Source organism: Aethalodelphis obliquidens, unplaced genomic scaffold, assembly GCF_003676395.1.
Source record: "Aethalodelphis obliquidens isolate GAN/ISIS:26980383/991018 unplaced genomic scaffold, ASM367639v1 scaffold1, whole genome shotgun sequence".
NCBI classification, from domain to species: Eukaryota; Metazoa; Chordata; class Mammalia; order Artiodactyla; family Delphinidae; genus Aethalodelphis; species Aethalodelphis obliquidens.
Window position 1 is genome coordinate 25,955,686 of NW_020837945.1, and position 18,056 is coordinate 25,973,741.

The window sequence follows — 18,056 nt, forward strand, 5'->3', positions numbered from 1 at the left end:
GCAACTAAGACCTGACACAGACAAAAATAAATAAATAGATAAATAGATAAATAAATCTTTAAAAAAAAAGAATTACCTGGAAAACTTGTTTAAAATATATATTCTTGGGAATCAGACCTGGATAATCTGATTCAGACCATTTGGAATGAATATCTGGACTGTTCCTGAGAAATTCAGTTGATGAGCTCAGATTGGGAACCATGACTTGGAGACTAGAGGAAGCCCTTCTTAGTCTTTCTCCACTGGCCGCTACCAAGATCTAAAACTGGTTTGTTCAGCCTGGGAGAGTTCCCTAACAGGACAGGAAGCAGATTGGTTATCCTATATCCATCGAGAGTGGACTCTGGGTCTAGTCCTGCTGTTCTATCCATCACCCCGTGTGCTTGGGCACTCAATGTCCATTGGGCCCAGCTCCAGGGGCTTCTGTCTCAATGTCCTCATCAGAAATCCAGTTTTCCCCTAGGCTTGTGGCTTCTGGAAGAACCCCAAGTTACTTGGTTGGGGCCTGACAACCTGCCTAATATTAGCACTTCCTCCCTTGTAGAGCAGGATATTAGTGAAGGTCTTACTCCAAAGCAAAGAGAATCCCAGAGACACTTGTCGTCACCAAACTCATCAGAAATGTGGCAAATAAAGGTTTCAGCAGGAGGATGACATAACTGGGTCTATATTTCAGGAAGATGGATTACAAAAAAATAGGGAGGAACATTTAGAAGACAGCAGTAGTAGTTCAAGGGGAGAGACGGTAAAGAACTGTGCAAGGAGTGGCTGAGAAAATAAAAAGAAGGGGACTGAGAACTTGGTCACAGATTAGAGGCAGAGAGAACAAGAGCAGAGATGATGCCAACGTTTCTACTTTTATAAAGCCATGTTTTAGCTGCATTAGCAATTTGCTATGAACATCTCTCAGACTCTCAGGAGAAATAAACATTCCGAAAACAAAACGTGACTTTGCATTATTTTTACCAGAGAAATCCTCTCCTAGCCAAATACTAAAGCAATGCACATGTGTTCAAATTAGTCAGAAGTAAAATTGTTAAGAAAAGCTGAAATACTCATGTGAAAAAAAAGGAAACAGAAAGATGAGCAGCCTGCCACTTATTTTTTTTTAATTTTCAGATTAGCAATATTGAATGCAAAGAGTCTTCTCTCTAAAATAAACTATTAAAGCTTTTTTTATTTTTCTAAGATAACATCTCAAGGGATTACTTTGGGTCCAGAATAATAGCATTACTTTGGGTGGTCAAAAATGATTGCTTTGTACATTTCCAGGCACTTTTGATATTTGTGGTGGACAGAATTAGTTCCAGCCAGCAGGAAGGCTTTCGACACGGCGGTAGTTTCAGTGTTTTATACATGGGCTGTAACACACTGTGACATCATTTAATAATAGTGCTTCCCCATGCAATGAAAACTTTGAGTAAGATTAAAAAATAGGTAACAAGTGATTAAGAAGCAAATCGCTAATCCCTTAAGGGGATAACTTAATACTAGATTTGCTCTTGGGCCTTAGAGGTGTCATTCAATGATAGAGTTATTGTCCTAAAAATAACACTCTAATATTCAAATGCTGTCCAATTGCCATATCTTGATTCCTTGAAATATTATAGCTGCCTCCTTTACTCTGCTTGAAGTTGCTAAGTAGAACCAATAGTCAAATTTAGCAGTAAACCTGCTGATGTAGGATTCTTCATTCTTAATTTGGAGAGTGCCCAGCTCTAAATTAGAATACAACAAAACCCTCAGGTTTTACTTGCAAAGAAACTTAACTCAAATGCTGAGTCCACAAATTCCCGAAATGCAGATTTGCCTTCTCAACTTGTCAGCCACAACTACTGGAGAAGCACCATGGACCTGTATGCTAAAGCAGCTCTTTCTTTAACCAGAATTTTACTTTTTCCTGGCTTTCTTCTTTCAACAAAATAACAGAACAATTGCCAAACTCCTCTTCTGTTCCGCAAATACTTTCCTACCATGGAGGGAGCTTTAATAGCACACACTGTAGAAATTATTTTCCTCCTTGATGAGTTCATTTTGGCCTTATGTGCTCAGGAAGGAGGAACATGCCCTATTACCAGAGATCAGATGAATAATTGCTTATGAGTAAGAAGAACGCTCCTGGGCCTGAGGAAGGGAGCTGCCAGCTCCTTCCTCCGTATCACATCCCTTTACAAGTAACAGTTGGTAGGCTGCCCCGTGATTTTCCACACTCCAGATTTAGAGGGAGTGATGCTCTTCGTCATTAAGATAAACCACAGAAAAGAGGAAAAAAATAAAGGAGCAGCAGGTGTGGTCTAATTCACTGTGCCTGAACTTCTGACAAAGAAGAAAAACCCCCTACACTTGCATGTAAGGACAAAGCTCTACCGCAGCAGGAATTTGGAATTGAAAGCCAAGTTACCAGGTAATGAGTTTGGAATTGTCTTAAGTCAAGTTGCAAAGAAAATCAGCACAGGCTAGGACTTGATGGGGTGTCTGAGGACTCGATGTCTCCCTTCTTTGGCTTCTCCAGAGCTGATGTTTAAGAGTAGAGATGGTGTGACCTGAAACCCAGAGTTCTCGGGAAATTCAAGACGGAAAGGTCCTGTGGAGCAAGACGAAACCTTTCATATCTTCTTAAAAATGCTTTCACTTTCAGTAAACTTCTGTACAGTGGTGAGTGGAGCAAATACAGCTATGTTGTCCCCATAAAGAATGGGGAGGGAGAATGTAGAAGAGGCAAAAACGTCTATACTCCAAGCCTGACAGAGCCACATCAGATTTTCAATCCTTCCAGTAGGGGCAAACGTTGGCTCCATGTTACAGGTATTGTTACTGAATCTTGGAAATGTTACATCGCTAGCTCAAGGTCAAATGACTAAAAAAAGGCAGGGCCAAGCGGGGCCAAACTCCATATCTGGTGTTTATCCTTTGTCCTACTGGTTCCCCAATGCCGGTCCCTGGCCTGATGCTAGCCTGGTTGCTCAGAAGACCCAGCTGGGCAGTGTTGTCAAAATGCCTGAATCACAGGCTCTAAAATATCTAATACAATAGATCTGGAATGAGACCTGGGAAACTGTGTTTTTAATAAATTTCCTTGACATTCCTTTGCAACAAGACTTGGGAACCGTTGCAGTATATACTCTTCTGAGCATTTTTTCCAGCAGTTAACTAATTGATTTTGTGGAAATCTTAGCTCATCTCCTAAATCAGAGTATAATGCATCTGTCACTCATAGGCAATGTATCTGATGTTTCTATGAACCATGAAATACATTTTCAAAATATTTAGACTTCCAGTTCTCCTTTAGAAAATGTCCTTTAGGATGTGCTTCCTTACGTTCAGAAAATGAGGGTGCCTCCTTGGGACTAATGTATACAATTGTCTTGCTGCCAAACTCTGTAGTTTCCTGCAAGGTTCAAGATTTTCCTTACTTCTGGGTAGCTCAGCATGCCAGGGCTACTGGTGCTCAGGACAAACTCTCCACCTCTTAGATATTTTTGATTTACTGTACCTCCAGGGCTTTATCTGTTTTAGACATGGGCTATGCATCTATTCCAACCAATTTTCTAAAGTACATGTTTTCCTAAGACAGTTTTAATTTTGGCTTCCTGCTAAGGACTCTGTTGAGCCTCTCCTGATACCTGAGGGGAAGCTTTTTATATCCTTACGCCTTCCAGCTGGAGGTTCTTTGTGTACCCCTAGGTCCAGGTCTCCAAAGCTTATTTCTCCTTCTCACTCACCCTCTTTTGTGAAGGAGTCCACAGCTGGACTAAGGCAGGGTGTAGCACACTGTGATCCAGGGACCAAATCTAGCCTGGCACCTGTTTTTGTAAATGACATTTTACTGGGCCACAACCAGGCCCATTCATCTGCTTGTCTACGGCTGCTTTCATGTTACAGTGGCGAAACTCAGTAGCCAGAAGTAGACAGAGACCGTATGGCCTGCAAAGCCAGAAGTATTTACTTTCTGGCCCTTTACAGAAAAAATTTGCCGATCCCTGGACTAAAGGAACATTTCTAATGTAAATATTTATAAATTTTCCTCCGATAGAGAAACACCACATATACTTCTAGGATCGCTCAAAAACACATACGCTGTGAGGATTTTGTCATTTGCCTATTTTTCTTTATTTTTAATCCTTAGGTTTAGGGATAATATACATATTCTTTTTTTTAATCTCATGTTCAGATTTCACTGGTTTATTAAAGAAGCAAAATTAGGGCCTAAAAATGATGAACAGTATCTTCAATAAAGCCATTTTTTAATACATGATGAATCACCTAGTTACATATGTAAGGGGAAGGGGTGTGGAGAAGATTATTTGAATCTCTGTTAATTTGTCATAATTCTCTCCACTTAACCTTTCCCCCATCTGCTAAATTGAACCCCAATTTCACCAATTTGTCATTTGTATTGCTGATAACAAAAGGAAACAGTATTATCTATCAATTTTCCCTAAACCATCTTGATAATTGGTGATAGTTCAAAGTATGTATCTAATAAAATATTAACCCAGTAAATTTTTAGAAAAAAAGTCTCATTTCTTTCTATGAAAATAAGGAATAACATGACTTTAAAAACCTCATTACTCTTTTAAAATCCCACAAAAGTTACTAAAGAAAATCTTCCAGATTTGATATTTAATGATTGACAAAAAGCAACTGGCTTGTACCTGAAATCTGCACCTTGTCTTTAATTATGCTCACTTTGCCTGCCAAGTTACTGATATTTAAAAGTACCAGCACGCCCTCTTGTGGCACATTGCAGTGACTGTTCTTTTCTACTGCTAATTTAGAAGTTTGGTATAGACCCATTGAATTGTATGTAAATCGTTTTACAGGAGACCACTCTATCTTATATTTCATCTGTGATTGCTTCCTATGGAACAATAATCAATAATATATGCTGGGACTTGCAGAATGAACTTCTAAAATTACCCTTGACTGTAATGAAATATGATTATCACTGTTTGACACACACCCTGAGTAGCCAAGAACAGTAAATAATAAGTCCACCATCCATTTTCGGTCCATAGGACTACTTTGTAAGAGAAAAAACAAAGTCTAACATTATCATCTTCTTGCCTTTCAGACGTTATGAAGACCCTCCACCTACTCTGCTTTCCAATTTCAGGATGTGAATATATACATAAGTGTATGTATTTTTATCAAAGGGCACAAAAAAATTCCCCTACACAGAACAAAAAGGTTTTATGCAAGTCAAATCTACATCCCAGTTTCTAGTTGCCTCCTTTCAAGCGGAGTTTTGTGTACCTGTTCTGGCCACTTGACTTTATGAATTCATTGGTTTAGGCTGTAGTGCAAGCCCATGGAGTCCCCTAGATTATATTTTGGCACTTATGAGACCAACTACCCATAATATCTCCTCTGGACTGCTTGGGATTTTGTTTTGTTTTGTTTTGTTTTTCAATATGCAAGTCCCATCACTTACTAGCTTAACTGGGATCCCTTGAGCAATTTACTTTAATGCTCCCAGCCTTAACTTCTCACCTGTAAAATGGAGAGATTAATAATGACACTTTCATATAGCTGTCCTGAAGATTAAATACAAGAATGAATGTTAAGGTGCCTAGCTCAGGCTGGGAACAGAAGAAGAGATTAATATGTGTTAGAGTCAGTATTGCTATTAGGTTTCTAAATGTACCCTAACACTGTGATATTATTCCCCGCTCTCCTTTCGCCATTCCCACTTTTCTAGTGTATTTTTGGACTGTTTTATTAAATTTTTTGTTTGTTTATATTTGCTTTTGCTTCCTGTGCGGCAATGGAAAAACAGGCTTTAAAAGTGTGGGTTCTTGTTTCTGAACCCTGAATTTCTATTGATTTCTTACTTCTCTAACACAGGAAAACTGTATTATAGGGCCAATACCTAGAAATGTAAATAGTGGAATATCTCTGCGCTACACAGGTATGAATCCTTGGACACCCTTTTTATTGGAGAGCTGAAATAGACCTCCTGATAAGATGTTTAAAAAGCCTAAAGAGCAATGTGAGGAAGTACTCACTGTTTGTTTTTTCAGTGGTCAGACGATTCTTCTGCATTTATCTGGAAATTTCTGATGCAGATAAAGCAACTCCCACCTCATGGATCTGTCCATTTTGGAAGAAGAATAAACATTGACTATGGTACAACATCACTGGATGGAACAGATGCTCTAACTACTGAGAATATTTTTTTTGTCCATAGCTTCATCAAACATCAAAAGTGAATTTCGAGGTCAGCTCCAGCTGAAAAGTACTTATTTAAGAACTCCCATATTTGTTTCCCTAGCAATGCTCGGACATCATGTCAAGTTTCTTATACTCAAAAATAGGGCCTAAACAGGCATATTGATTCTTCTTATACGACTTATATTTGAAGGTGTTTCAACCTCTTTATTAGATGTAGCAAGAGTAAAATATGCGAGAAAGAGAGAGAGAGAGAGAGAGATGATTCCAAACAGATTACTACAGATAATAACTAATAAATAAATTTTTAACTATACCCACATTGGATTGTTGCCTGTTACCCAGGAATTAAATGTTGAGTTGCAAGGTATCATCACTATAGTAATTAGAAGTCACTGGAATGTTGAAAATGTGGGAAGATGTTAAACTTAGATCAAAGTGAGTATATGTCACATTATCAATCCTATTCCTGCAGAAGCTAATTTTCTTCAACAGATCTTCCTTATACATCACATGAAAGGCTCTTTTCTCTCTTTTGTGCCAATTTTCAAAATCATTGAAATTAGCAAATTAATTTTTGGTCTTCAGAAATAATAGTTTTCGTTTTTTTCAAACTGTAACTTAAAATAACCATGCCTCAATGCTATTTAGCGTTCACTGAATGATAAATAGTACAAATGTCTTGTGTTTTCTGGATACACAGTTTTAAGTAATCCTTTTTTTTAACCTCAGAAGCACCCCATCTGATCCGCCTTGTGACTGTTCTCTGCGAATCATTCAAAGCTGGCATGTTGTAGGATTTTAGTGCTTTTTGTGGCATTAACTTCCCTATCCACAAACAAACTACCCAGATGAGATCAAACAGTTGATGGCATTTATATTTTCCTAGACATCAGAAAGAATTCAATCCCACAAAATTAAATGACTTTAGGAGGAAAAAAGTGACCATGTGAGTGTTTCACATCAAAGACAGAAAAACTTTTCATCTCTGTTTAGTGTTCCAAACTCCAGGCAGTCTCTCTCTCTCTTTTTTTTTTTCTTCACTTTTTCTCTATTCCCTTTCTCTCTGCCTCTGAATTATGATTAGGAAGCTGGAAGATAGATTTGACCTTCACTCGTGCTCATTTTTAGTAATACACAAAGTCTAACAGAGGACTGTTCTGCTTCTTCACAAATGATTGATTGTGCTTCTTTGGAATTCCTGACACAAATCTGTGGGGTGCTGGCCGTTGTCTCACCAACAGGAAACCCCTGAAGGAGCACTGTGTTCCCAGTAGTGCAAAAGCATATGTCGCTAGTTACCTGTCTTGCTTTGTCCACTGCCCATTGTTTTCTAAAAATAACGAATGTTCATGACCCAGCTTTTTACTACAACTTTCTGGAGTTGACCTTCCTTGGATTGTGTCTCTGGAAGAGCCAAGTGAAGGGCTGTATTTCAAAAGACTGTATTTTGCTTCCAACCAGACCCCCTGATAGAGCAGCACCTCCCATAGGTCTAGACTGAGGAGAGGATGAGAGGTGCAGTGCTTCCAAGGTTCTACGTGACCAGCTGGATACAGTTCATAACAATCAAAATATACTCTCTCTCTTCTGCCCAAAAGCCTGAGGAGAATGAGGTATAGCTCATTATAAAAAAAAAAAAAAAAAAAAATCCTACTAGTAACTGGTCCTGACACACAGAGAGTCCAGAGCATGTCCAGAGGTAAAATAATTATTATGCCTGACAGTCCTTACAAAGTCTGTCTTGAGTGGGAGACTGGGCATCCCTTTCCTCTGCAGCCTCTTTTCTCTCCCCATGTCCCCAACGATGCCTACCCCATCCTCGGGGTACTGGCTCCATCTGGGGAGTGTAGTAGGCAGTAGGATTCCTTGAGGTCATGATGACCAATTTTCCTAGACAATTCAACCTCTGCTGTACTTGCCTTCTCCCTCATAAGAAGAGGCTTAGGCATTTCAACAACTTCTGATTAGAGCATGTAAAATAAAGATAAACCCTTTTCCTTATATGTTTAATGTGCTTAACATTTCTTTCACTTGAGTCTGTATTATAAAATCCCCTCCTCAGAAGTAAACAAGGAAGAAAAAATTTTAAACTACATATAGATAGATAGATAGAGATATATCCACTCAAGAATTTCAAACATAAATTAGTGTCTTCTTTGAACCCAGAATTGTAGTAGGTCCTGGGTGTATAGAAACGAATAATTCATAGGCACAATTTCAGTGTCTGTGGATTCAGAAATTAGCTGGAGGTGGTGTGGGAGTTGTAAACAGACATATAAAAAGTTCATGGTAGTGCAGTCCTGTAAGAACTTACATCTTGATATGAATAAAGTTTTGGTTAGCTCTTAGTAATGTACCACTCCCTGGGAGAGACTGGGCCAGTGGGAGGCACATACAAGAACAGAAGGGAAAGCATGTACCTTGACTAATGTTCCTAGACTTAGCTTCCCCAGGGCCATTTCCAAAGTGGACCTGTGCCATCTTATACAGTGGGTTCACATTCCACACCTGGTGTTTAACTACGATGAAATGGGCACAGCCACAGAATGACGAGAGTGGAGATGCCAGGAGGAAAAGGTGACATGGGTTGGAATAAACTTTTGGTGCTCACACCACTGTAGGGTATATTAGTTTGCTAGGGCTGCTATAACAAAGTAGCACTGATAGGGACTTCCCTGGTGGTCCAGTGGGTAAGACTCCACACTCCCAATGCAGGGGGCCCAGGTTTAATCCCTGGTCAGGGAACTAGATCCCGCATGCCACAACTAAGAGTCCACATGCCGCAAATAAGATGTCCACATGCCACAACTAAGAAGTCCGCATGCCACAATGAAGATCCCGTGTACCGCGACTAGGACACGACGCGGCCAAAATAAATAAATAAATAAATAAATAAATATATTTTTAAAAAAGTATCACTGACTGGATGGCTTAAGCAACAGGAATTTATTTCCTCACAGTTTTGGAGTCTAGAAGTCTAAGATCAAGGTGTTGGCAGAGTTGGTTTCTTCTAAAGGCCTCTTTCCTTGGCTTATATAGATGGTTGTCTTCCTCTGATATCTTTACGTGGTCTTCCTTCTGTGTGTGTGTCTGTGTCTTAACCTCCTCTTCCGATAAGGACATCAGTCATATTGGATTACAGTCCACCCATATGACCTCATTTTACCTTAATCCCCTCCTTAAGGGCCTTATCTCCAAATATAGTCATATTCTAAGGCACTGGGAGATTAGAACTCATCTCTCCTTGACCAAACTTTGGTCAGGCTGGTTTTTTGTTTTCCCCTTATTTATTTATTTATTTTGATTTTTTAGTTTTTAAACAAAAATTTTCGATAAGGTAACCCAATAAGATATAGTCAGTTACAATATCATTCTCTAATCAAATAAAAAATTTTATATATTTTTATTATGCATGAGAGTATTTCTATAAATGACTGGTTTTATATTGTTTAATGACTAATTCTTAGGTATTAGCAGTTTTTTCCCCCAGTTTTATTGACACATAATTGACATGCAGTAGTGTATAAGTCTGAGGCATAAGCATAATCATTTGACTTACACACAATAAACGATGACCACACTAAGTTTAGTGAACATCCATCATCTCATATAGATGCAAAATTAAAGAAATAGAAAAAAATTGTTTTCTTTGTGATGAGAACTCTCAGGATTTACTATCTTAACTTTCATATCTAATGTACGGCAGCGTTTGTTATACATACCATGTTGTACATTGATACATCCCTCGTACTTACTTGTCTTATAACTGGAAGTCTGACCTTATGACTGCTTTTTCCAATTCCCCCTCTCCCCACCCACCGACTTCGGTAACCGCAAATCTGATCTCCTTTTCTATGAGTTTGTTTGTTTGATTGGTTGGTTGGTTTGAAGTACAATTGACCTACAGCACTATGTTAGTTCCTTATACACAACATAGTGATTTGATATTTCTGTACATATTAAAATGGTCACCATGATAAGTCTAGTTACCTTCTGTCATCATACAAAGATATTACGTAATTATTGACTATATTCCCCACACTGTACATTTCATACCTGTGACTCATTTATTTTGTAACTGAAAGTTTGTACCTCTGAATTTCCCACACCTATTTCTCTCCTTTCCCTGCCCCCATCCCCTCTGGCAATCATCTGTTTATTCTCTACATCTATGACTCTGTTTCTGTCAGTTATATTTGTTCATTTGTTTTGCTTTTTAGATTCCATGTCCAAGTGAAATCATGCCATATTTATCTTTCTGTGTCTCAGTCCTTTTTTTACTCCTTTCTTCTTTTTTTTTTTTGCTCTCTTCTCTTGTGATTCGATGATTATCTTTAGTGTTATGTTTGGATTTCTTTCTTTTTTGTGTGTATCCATTATAGATTTTTGGTTTGTGGTTACCATGAGGTTTATATATAACACTATTTACATATTACATATGATTATTTTAAGTTACTGATCTCTTAAGTTCAAACACATTTTAAGAACCCTGAATTTTTACTCCCCAACTCTATGTTTACTGTTTTTGACATCATGTTTTACATCTTTTTGTTTTGTGTATCCCTCAACTATTTATTGTGGATATTTTACTAGTATTGTCTTTTAACCTTCTACTAGTTTTATAAGTGTCTGACCTATTACTTTTACTGTGTATCTGCCTTTACCTATGAGATTTTTCCTTTTATAATTTTCAGATTTTTAGTTATGGCCTTTTCTTTTCCACTTAGAGAAGTCCCTTTAGGTTTCTTGTAAAGCTAGTTTGGTGGTGCTAAACTCCTAGCTTTTGCTTTTCTGTAAAACTTTTGATCTCTCCTTCAAATATGAATGATATCCTTGCTGGGTAGAATATTCTTGGTTGTAGGTATTCCTTTTCATCGCTTTAAATATATTTTGCCACTCCCTTCTCATCTAATTCTCTCTTTATCTTTATTTTTTTCATTTTAATTACAATGTGTCTTGGTGTGATCCTCTTTGGGTCGATCCTGTTTGGGACTCTCTGTTCTTCCTGGACCTGGATGTCTGTTTCCTTTTCCAAGTTAGGAAAGTTTTCAGCCTTTATGTCTTCAAATATGTTCTCTGCCCCTTTATCTCTCTTTTCTCCTTCTGGGACTCCTTTAATGTGAATGTTAATATGCTTCATGTGGTCCCAGAGGTCTCTTAAACTGTCCTCATTTCTTTTTATTCTCTTTTCTGCTCAGCTTCAGTGATTTCCACTACTCTGTCTTCCAGTGCACTGATCTGTTCTGTATCATTTAAATTACTATTGATTCCTTCTAGTATATTTTTTTATTTCAGTTGTTGTATCCGTCAGCTCTGATTCTTCTTTACATCTTCTAACTCTCTGGTAAACTTCTCACTGTGTTCATCCATTCTTCTCCTGAGTTGATTGAGCATCTTTAGGATCATTACCTTGATCAGGTAGATTGCTTATCTCTACTTCATCTAGTTTCTCTGGGCTTTTATCTTGTTGTTTCATTTGCAACATATTCCTCTGTCTTCTCATTTTGTGCTAATTTGCCATTTCTATTTCTGTGTACTTAGTAGGTTGATTATGTTTCCTGATCCCGGAGAAGTAGCCTTATATAGGAGACGTCCCATGCATCCCAGGAATGCAATCCCCTCTGGTCACCAGAGCTATATGCTCTAGGGGTGCCCTCTATGTGGGCTGCATGGGTCTTTCTATTGTGGTGAGCTGATTACTATGGGTGTGCTGTTAGGTGGGGCTGGACCCCAACCAGGTTGGTTGCCAGGTCCTACCTTGTGTGGAGCCTGTCATTCTGTTGGTGGATGGGCCTTGGTCACAAGATGGCTAGCTGCAGAGCACGGGGCATTGGCGGTGGGGGGTGGGGGGTCCCAGCGCTAGTTCTGGTTCACTAGTGGGCAAAGGCAGGGCTTGGCATAGCTAGCTGCAGGGCTGGGAGTCCTGGAGCTGGTGTCAGCCTAATGGTGAGTAGGGCCAGATCCTGGGGCAGCTGGCTGAGGGACACAAGGTGTCCTGAAACTGATGTCAGCTTGCTGGTGGGTGGGGCTAGGGCCCAGGGGTAGGGTCCCAGGGCTGTTGCTCACCCCCTGGTGGATGAGGATGGGTCCTGGGATGTCTGGTGCACAGGGCCAGGTCTCACGGTGGCTAGGGCCTCAGGGATCCAAAGGCAGCCAGCCTGCTGGTGTGTGGGGCTGTGTCCCCAAGCCAGCTAGGTGCTTGACCTGTGGTGTCCCAAGACTGGTGCAAACTGGCTGGTGGGCAGGGCTGGGTCTTGGCACTAATAAGCTAGAGGGAGAATTCCAAAATGCTGTTTGCCAGCACCAGTGTCCTCGTGGTAGAACAAGCCCCCCAAATCCTGCTGCCAGCATCTATGTCCCCAGAGGGCATCCAAATTGCCTCCCCCTCTTCTCCAGGAGGCTCTCCAAGATCAGAAAGTGAGTCTGACTCATGTTGCTTTCAGACTTCTGCTTCTACCCTGGCTCTTGGAGTATGTGAGATTTTGTCTGTGCCCTTTACGAGTGGAGTCTCTATTTTCCACAGCCCTGTGGATCTCCTGAAAGTAAGCCCCACTGGCCTTCAAAGCCAAATGTTCTGGGGGCTCATCTTCCCAGTGCAGGACCCCTGGACTGAGGACCCCGATGTGGGTCTCAGACCCCTTGCTCCTTGGGGAGAACCTCTGCAATTATAGTTATCCTCCTGCTAATAGGTTGCTCACCTGGGGGTGGGGGTCCTGGCTATACCACGCCTCTGCCCCTCCTCCCCATCTTGTTGTGGTTCCTTCTTTATATCTTTAATTGCAGATGATCTTTTCTGCTAGTCTTCAGGTCATTCTCATCAATAGTTGCTCTGTATATATCAATAGTTGTAATTTTGGAATGTCCATGGGAGGAGGTGAGCTCAGAGTCTTCCTACTCTGCCACCATGCCCACTCCCTGGTCAGTCTCTTCTGAGTCTGCTTTTTCACTAGGCCTGACCTTGGGCTTCTATGTCCTTCCTTGTAGAGTACAGTTCTAGCAAGAATCCTGCTACATCAGTTTAACTAGAATCCCCCATCCTCAACATCTGATCACCTGCAGTATCTGTTTGAGGTCTTCATCATCTACTTTCCAGGTGATAACTAATCACCCTGGCTTGCCTTCAGCAAGAATCCTGATAGGTCAGTTTAGAATCCTCCCTTAAGTATGATGTTTCCTCTTGATAAATTTCTACCCACTGATTCCCCACCCTGCTTCTTGACTACAAATTCCCATTTTTACTTACATTCGGAGTCAAGCCAAATCTCTCTCCCCTTACTACAAAACCCCATTGTAATGGTTCCTATACCTTTTGTGATAGTCCCCCTGAATAAAGTCGGGGGGAAGGGAGAGAGAGAGGAGATTCCTGGTTTTCTTAAAGCTCTGTAGGAGGGCATGGATTGGTTGGGGCAACCTAGGGCTCTGTACTGGGGAGTAAGGAGAGGAGAATGAAACAAAGTGGTTGTCATCCTGTAGGATGTGGAAAAATAAACCCAATGAAAAAACAAAATCAAGCAATGCTGTGACCTTTAACTATGTGTATCTCATGGCAATTGAAACTCCCACTACTATTCCATCACCAAAGAATCATTTTTATAATTATTACCAGGTATTAACTGCCTACTAGTTCAGTTCAGCAGAGACATTAAGGGCCTTAGAGTCAGACAACCTTGCATTTGAGTCCCAGCTGCACCAGGTACCATGTGACCTTGAACAATTCAACTTCTCTGTACCTCATTTTCTCATCTGAAAAATTTGACTGTGTCTTCCTCAGACGGCTCTAGTTAGGAATACATGAGATAGTAAAAATTATTATTATTTAGCATTAATATTGTCAGGGACTATATACACTAGATGTTTTACATATTTTATCTTTTTATTTTATTTTTTTCTTTTTGGGGGGGACACAATTAAGTCCTTAAAAATACCCAAAATAATTAAAATCAGGGTCTCAAAGAGGCATTTGAACACTCATGTTCATAGCAGCATTATTCACAATAACCAAAAGGTGGAAGCAACCCAAATGTTCATCAGCAGATGAACAGATTAAACAAAATGGAGGATATACATACAATGGAATATTATTCAGACTTACAAAGGAAATAAACTCTATATATGCTACAACATGGATGAATGTTGGGGACATTATGCTAAGTGGATTAAAAATAGTCACAAAAAAGACAAATACTGTATGATTCTACCTACATGTCACCTATAAAATTCATAGAAACAGAAAGTTTTGCCAGGGGCTAAGGGGAGATAGGAATGAGGAGTTGCCAGGGGCTAAGAGGAGATAGGAATGAGGAGTTAGTGTTTAATGGGTACAGAATTTCAGTTTTGCAAGATGAAATAGTTTTGGAGATTAGTTGCACAACAATGTGAATGTATTGAACACTACTGAACTGTATACCTAAAAATGGTTAAGATGATAAATATTATGTTATGTATATTTTACATAAATTTTAAATCAAAAAATTACATAGATGGAGTGGAACTCACCAGAAAAGATACCCCACATCCAAAGACAAAGGAGAAGCCACAATGAGATGGTAGGAGGGGCACAATCACAATAAAATCAAATCCAATAACTGCTGGGTGGGTGACTCACAAACTGGAGAACACTTACACCACAGAAGTCCACCCACTGGAGTGAAGGTTCTGAGCCCCACGTCAGGCTTCCCAACCTGAGGGTCCAGCAACAGGAGGAGGAATTCCTAGAGAATCAGAATTTGAAGGCTAGCAGGATTTGACTGCAGGACTTCGACAGGCCTCAGGGAAACAGAGACTCCACTCTTGGAGGGCACACACAAAGCAGTGTGCACTTTGGGACCCAGGGGAAGGAGCAGTGACCCCATAGGAGACCAAACCAGACATACCTGTTAGTGTTGGAGGTCTCCTGCAGAGGCAGGGGATGGCTGTGTCTCACTGTGAGGACAAGGACATTGGCAGCAGAAGTTCTGGGAAGTACTCCTTGGCATGAGCCCTCCCAGAGACCACCATTAGCTCCACCAAAGCGCCCGGGTAGGCTTCAGTGTTAGGTTGACTGAGACCAAACAACCAACAGGGAGGGAACCCAGCCCCACCCATCAGCAGACAAGCAGATTAAAGTTTTACTGAGCTCTGCCCAAAAGAGCAACACCCAGCTCTACCCACCACCAGTCCCTCCCATCAGGAAACTTGCACAAGCCTCTTACAAAGCCTCATCCACCAGAGGGCAGACAGCAGAAGAAGAAGCAAGAAGACAGGAGGGCAGAAGCAAGAAGAACTACAATCCTGCAGCCTGTGGAACAAAAATCACATTTACAGAAAGATAGACAAGATGAAAAGGCAGAGGGCTATGTACCAGATGAAGGAACAAGATAAAACCCCAGAAAAACAACTAAATGAAGTGGAGATAGGCAACCTTCCAGAAAAAAAATTCAGAATAATGATAGTGAAGATGATCCAGGACCTCAGAAAAAGAATGGAGGCAAAGATCAAGAAGATGCAAGAAATGTTTAACAAACACCTAGAAGAATTAAAGAACAAACAAACAGAATGAACAATACAATAACTGAAATGAAAAATACACTCAAAGGGATCAATAGCAGAATAACTGAGGCAGAAGAACGGATAAGTGACCTGGAAGACAGAATGGTGGAATTCACTGCTGCAGAACAGAATAAAGAAAAAAGAATGAAAAGAAATGAAGACAGCCTAAGAGACCTTTGGAACTACATTAAACGCAGCAACATTCACATTATAGGGGTCCCAGAAGGAGAACAGAGAGAGAAAGGACCCAAGAAAATATTTGAAGAGATTATAGTCAAAAACTTCCCTAACATGGGAAAGGAAATAGCCACCCAAATCCAGGAAGTGCAGACAGACCCTACAGAATAAACCCAAGGAGAAATACACTGAGACACATAGTAATCAAATTGGCAAAAATTAAAGACAAAGAAAAATTATTGAAAGCAGCAAGGGAAAAATGACAAATAATATACAAGGGAACTCCCATAAGGTTAACAGCTGATTTCTCAGCAGAAACTCTACAAGCCAGAAGGGAGTGGCATGACATATTTAAAGTGATGAAAGGGAATAACCTACAAGCAATATTACTCTACCCAGCAAGGTTCTTATTCAGATTCAATGGAGAAATCAAAAGCTTTACAGACAAGCAAAAACAAAGAGAATTCAGCACCACAAAACCAGCTCTACAACAAATGCTAAAGGAACTTCTCTAAGTGGGAAACATAACAGAAGAAAAGAACCTACAAAAACAAACCCAAAACAATTAAGAAAATGGTCATAGGAACATACAAATTGATAATTACCTTGAACGTGAATGGATTAAATGTTCCAACCAAAAGACACAGGCTCGCTGAATGGATACAAAAACAAGACCCGTATATATGCTGTCTACAAGAGACCCACTTTAGACCTATGGACACATACAGACTGAAAGTGAGGGGATAGGAAAAGATATTCCATGCAAATGGAAATCAGAAGAAAGCTGGAGTAGCAATACTCGTATCAGATAAAATAGGCTTTAAAATAAAGAATGTTACAAGAGACAAGGAAGGACACTACATAATGTTCAAGGGATCAATCCAAGAAGAAGATATAACAATTATAAATATATATGCACCCAACATAGGAGCACCTCAATACATAAGGCCAATGCTAATAGCTATAAAAGAAGAAATTGACAGTAACACAATAATAGTGGGGGACTTTAACAAATCATTTACACCCATGGACAGATCATCCAAACAGAAAAGTAATAAGGAAACATATACTTTAAATGACACAATAGACCAGATAGATGTAATTGATATTTATAGGACATTCCATCCAAAAACAGCAGATTACACTTTCTTCTCAAGTGCGCACAAAACATTCTCCAGGATACATCACATCTTGGGTCACAAATCAAGCCTCAGCAAATTTAAGGAAATTGAAATCATATCAAGCATCTTTTCTGAGCATAATGCTATGAGATTAGAAATCAATTACAGGGAAAAAAACGTAGAAAACACAAACACATGGAGGCTAAACAGCCTCCTAAATAACCATGAGATCACTGAAGAAATCAAAGAGGAAATCAAAAAATACAGAGAGACAAATGAAAATGAAAACATGATGATCCAAAACCTATGGGATGCAGGAAAAGCAGTTCTAAGAGGGAAGTTTATAGCAATACAAGCCTACCTCAAGAAACAAGAAAAATCTCAAATAATCTAAACTTACACCTAAGGGAACTAGAGAAAGAAGAATAAACAAAACTCAAAGTTAGCAGAAGGAAATAAATCATAAAGATCAGAGCATAAATAAATGAAATAGAAACAAAGAAAATAATAGCAAAGATCAATAAAACTAAAAGTTCGTTCTTCGAGAAGACAAACAAAATTGATAAACCATTAGCCAGACTCATCAAGAAAAAGAGGGAGAGGACACAAATCAATAAAATTAGAAATGAAAAAGGAAAAGTTACAACAGACACCGCAGAAAAACAAAGCATCCTAACAGACTACTACAAGCAACTCTATGCCAATAAAATGGACAACCTGGAAGAAATGGACAAATTCTTAGAAAGGTTAATCTTCCAAGACTGAACCAGGAAGAAATAGAAAATATGAACAGACAAATCACAAGTAATGAAATTGAAACTGTGATTAAAAATCTTCCAACAAACAAAAGTCTGGGACCAGATGGCTTCACAGGTGAATTCTATCAAACATTTAGAGAAGAGCTAACACACATCCTTCTCAAATTCTTCCCAAAAATTGCAGAGGAAGGAGCACTCCCAAACTCATTCTAGGAAGCAACCATCACCCTGATACCAAAACCAGAAAAGGATGTCACAAAGAAAGAAAACTACAGGCCAATATCACTGATGAACATAG